Genomic DNA, 4,677 nt, shown 5'->3' with positions numbered 1-4,677 from the left:
TCGCCAGATACTCCGTACACGAATTGCATGTGAACATACTGTCCGAGCAAATCGTGTACGGGGTGGGGAATTTCTCGGGGTGAGTGACCACGTACATCACCGCCGAGAGTTCAGCCTGCTGGGCGCTCAGGGTGCTGGGGAGTTTAAGTGCCAAGGCTATGCCTGCCTTGGGGCCCCAAACTCCGCAGCCCGTGAGTCTTGTACCCGCGGACACTGAACTTGACCCATCGACGTAGATCTCGCGGCCTGTGGGATGTATCCCTGCCCGAAATCCGAAGTCGATGTCCCACACCCCCTCTACTGAGCATCTGTGCGGTTCCCCTGCATAAGTAAGGTTGGCTGCGAGCTTTGGCTCACAGAGGCCTCTGACCCTGATCGCCATCTGGGAGAGGAGGAGGGTCCAGCGAGTGGTCCTTGCACTGCTGACCATCCCATCTTTTATCCTCCCATCAAGCTGCATCTGGGTCGGGGTATGATGGGTGAGGAGTGTGATAGGGGATACTCCTGTGAAGACCAGTGACTTCTTCACTGCCCAGTGAGTAGCCAACAGATGTCTCTCACAGTTCGAGTACCCCTTCTCCACATCCGTGAGGACCCTAGAGGAGTACACCACCGGTCTCAGCCGTCCGTGCCTTTCCTGTAAAAGCACGGCACTCAGGCTGTCCCCGCTGGCTGCCACCTCCAAAAAGAAATCCTCACCCCCATCAATTGCCCCCAATGCAGGTGTTATTGCAAATCTTGCTTCAATCGAAGGAATGCAGCCTGACAGCCGTCGTCCCATTGCCACTCAACCCCCTTGTGGAGGAGTCTGAGTAGGGGGGCTGCCGTGGCTGCATAATCCTCGATGAAGTCCCTGCAATGGTCCGTGATCCCCAGAAAGGATCGAACGCCGGACACATTGGTTGGTACCGGGAGTTCCTGCACTGTCTGCCTTCGGGCCTCATCAATGCCCCTTTCTCCTGCCCTTAAGGTTAAACCCAGGAACTTGACTTCCCTCAACCCTATCTGGGCCTTCTTGGGGTTTATTTTAAACCCGCCGTCTTTCAGCACAGCCAACAGCTCAGCCAGCAGTGGGCCGTGTTGTTCCCTGCTCTCTGTGAAGAGCAGCAGGTCATCCACATACTGCACTAGCTGTCCTGGCTGGCTGAAACCCTTTAGACAATTGGCCATGCACTGGTGGAAGATGCTAGGGCTATTGTGGAATCCCTGTGGGAGGCAGGTCCAAGTATACTGTTGCTCCTTGAACGTGAAAGCAAACTTGAATTGGTCTTCTCTCCTCACAGGAATCGACCAGAAGCCGTTTGAAATGTCTAGCACCGTAAATGTGGTGGCGGAAGCAGGGATCTCTCAGATCAGGTCTGCAACCGCCGCTATTACGTCCGTGAATGATTGAGACACGGACAGCAGGAGTTGAACAAAACACATCTTTACTGATGGAAGTCAATATTGAAACTGAAAACAACAGAGGCTCACTAGCGCCTTTTATACAGGGGTGGTCACTGCCGGTACTGCAGTCTGAGACCAGTTATTCTCTTAAAGGTACATACACAACAATTCCTCCCCTTTTAGATGAACAGTACATAACATTCATTTAACAACTAAATGATAACAAATTACAATCACAATTACGGTTGCTAGATACATTGGTTAAGTTTAAGCAATTATAAGTTCAGTCTTTGAGGAGGCTTCCTGATTCTGTCTGGATAACGCCTCTTTGGGGTATCAGGTTCTTCTGGCAATGTTGAGTCGGGATCAATGTCGTTGTTTGGTTCATCTGCTTCCAATATTACCGGTTCTGCGGTAGCTGCAATTGGAACGTCGATTTCATTACCAGGTGTATCAGATCGTGGTGTGGAGTTGACGTTTTCCAGTGAATCTAGAATCTGGTCAGCATGGCATCTTACAATGCTCTCCCCAACGTCCACGGTATACATGAGAGGTCCTTGTCATGTACAAATCCTTCCTGGCTGCCATTTCTCAGTGCGGTAGTCCCGGGCCAAATCTGGTTGACCTATCTTAAAACTCCTGGTCGGCCTTTCATTCATATTCTGAAATTGCCTGTTCTCCACATCTCTTCGGACATTTGGCTTAACCAAATCCAAGCGGCATCGTTGTCTTCGATTGAAGAACATCATGGCTGGAGTTTGGTTGGTAACCGCATGTGTCGCATTCCGGTAGGCAAACAAGAAGTTGTCCACCTTGTGTTGTAGGGGTATATTTTCATTATACATTGCCTTGATAGCTTTCTTGAATGTTTGGACAAACCTCTCGGCCAATCCATTAGTGGCTGGATGATATGGGGCAGATGTGTAATGCTTAACACCATTGTTCTTTAAGAACCTCCGGAACTCTTCAGACACAAACTGTGGTCCATTGTCAGAGCAAATCTGTTCAGGCAGCCCATTCCTGGCAAATATGGTTCGTAAAACTGTGATAGTTTTTTCCGTGGTGGTTGAGGACATTTTTATTACCTCTGGCCACTTTGAATGTGCATCCACCGCAATTAAAAACATCGAGTCCATGAAGGGACCAGCAAAATCAATGTGCACCCTTTGCCATGGAGATGAGGGCCACTCCCATGGATGCAGAGGAGCTTGTGGTGGGGCGTTTTGGACCTTCTGGCATCCTGCACAGCTCTTGGTCATCTCTTCGATTTCTCTATCGATTCCCGGCCACCACACAAACGCTCTGGCTAAATTCTTCATTTTTACCCTACCCAGATGACCCTCATGAAGCTCATTGAGCACTCTATCCGTCAACTTAGGTGGAATTACTGCTCTGGATCCACACATCAAGGTTCCTCTGCACACTGACAGCTGTTCTCTTCTCGGCGAGAATGCGGGCAGCAGTGGTTCGCCATGTGCTGGCCATCCCTTCACCGTTAAATCATAGACCCGAGATAGTGTCGGGTCATTCCGTGTTTCCTTTTCTAAGTTTCCATTCGTCACAGGGAGACATTCGACTATGGTCGAGTGGAATAACTCCATTGGATCCACTGCAAGGTCTTCTTCTTCCACCGTCGGCAATGGTAGGCGTGAAAATCCATCAGCATTTCCATGCTGTTTAGTTCCTTTGTACTCGATGTCATATTGGTGTGCCCCTAGGAAAAGGGACCACCTCTGCAGCCCTTGTGCTGTCATTATTGGTACGCCCTTCTGAGGGTTGAAAATGGAGGCAAAAGGTTGATGATCGGTTAGTAGAGTAAATTTTTGACCGTGCAGGTAGTGATTGAACTTCTTCACCCCCCACACTAGGCTGAGGGCCTCTCTGTCAATCTGGGCGTAGTTACGCTCGGCAGAAGTTAACGAGCGTGACGCAAAAGCTATCGGCCTCTCTAAACCATCAAGGAATTTATGTGACAGTACCGCCCCAATGCCGTAGGGAGACGCATCACATGCCAGTCTGATCGGCAGTGCTGGGTTGTAGTGAGCCAATACTTCCCTTGACGTGATTAAGTCCTTACTCTTCTGAAAGGCCCGCTTACAATCATCGCTCCATTTCCATGCTACCCCCGTTCGTAGCAGGACGTTCAGTGGGTGCAGAATTGTCGACAAATTCGGCAAAAACTTATGGTGGTAATTCACCAATCCAAGGAATGACCTCAGTTGCGACACATTTTCAGGCGCTGGGGCCGAAACAACTGCTTGGATTTTGTCAGGGGACTTATGTAACCCCTCTTCATCAATCACGTGGCCACAATACGATATCTGTTTCTTAAAAAATTCGCACTTGGGGCGGTTGGCTCGCAGCCCATGTTCCCGTAGTCTAGTGAGCACCTGTTCTAAGTTGTTAAGGTGTTCACTGTCATCTTCACCTGTCACAAGGATGTCGTCCAAGTAACACTGAGTCCCCGGAATCCCTTGCAGGACTTGTTCCATCGCTCTTTGCCATATCGCCGGAGCCGATGCTACTCCGAATACCAATCGATGATACTGGTAAAGACTTTTGTGAGTGTTTATCGTCAGATACTTCCTAGAGGACTCTTCAACCTCCATCTGCAAATATGCTTGTGCTAGGTCAATTTTTGTAAAACGCTTCCCTCCAGACAGTGAGGCGAAGATGTCTTCTATCCTTGGAAGAGGATATTGTACTGTGTGAAGGACTGGGTTCACCGTCACCTTGAAATCCCCACAGATGCGAATCTTCCTTGGCTCCCCGGACTTATTGCTTAACGTTTTCTTCATGACAGGAATGATGGGTGTCGCCCACTCGCTCCAGTCGACTTTAGACAACACGCCTGCCTTCTCCAGATTCTCCAGCTCTTCCTCAACGGCTGGGCGAATTGCATATGGTACCGGTCTTGCTTTGAAAAACTTGGGAACTGCATTCTCTTCAATTTTTATCGAGGCGGTTACGCCTTTAAGCGTGCCCAGTTCTTGTTGAAATACCTCCTTGGCGTTAGCTAAGATTGTTGACAATCGTCCAGGAGTGACGTCTTCATCTTTTTTACCGTCCACCGTCATTGCATGAATGGAGTGCCAATCTAAGTTTATCTTCCTGATCCATTCCCGTCCCAATAACGGTGGTCCACCATTTGGCAGTATGTAGAGATACAATTTCCGTACTTTCTTGCCGTTGTATTCGACAGGCACCCTTATTTTTCCTCTGGGGTATACTTTTTGCCCCGTATATGTCGTCAAGACGATGGATGTCTCTCTCAAGGGTATGTGTGAAAAT

The sequence above is a fragment of the Somniosus microcephalus genome, chromosome 1 (assembly GCF_052327205.1).
Source record: "Somniosus microcephalus isolate GS21.2 chromosome 1, FLI_Smic_1.0, whole genome shotgun sequence".
NCBI classification, from domain to species: Eukaryota; Metazoa; Chordata; class Chondrichthyes; order Squaliformes; family Somniosidae; genus Somniosus; species Somniosus microcephalus.
This window is presented reverse-complemented; position numbering follows the sequence as displayed.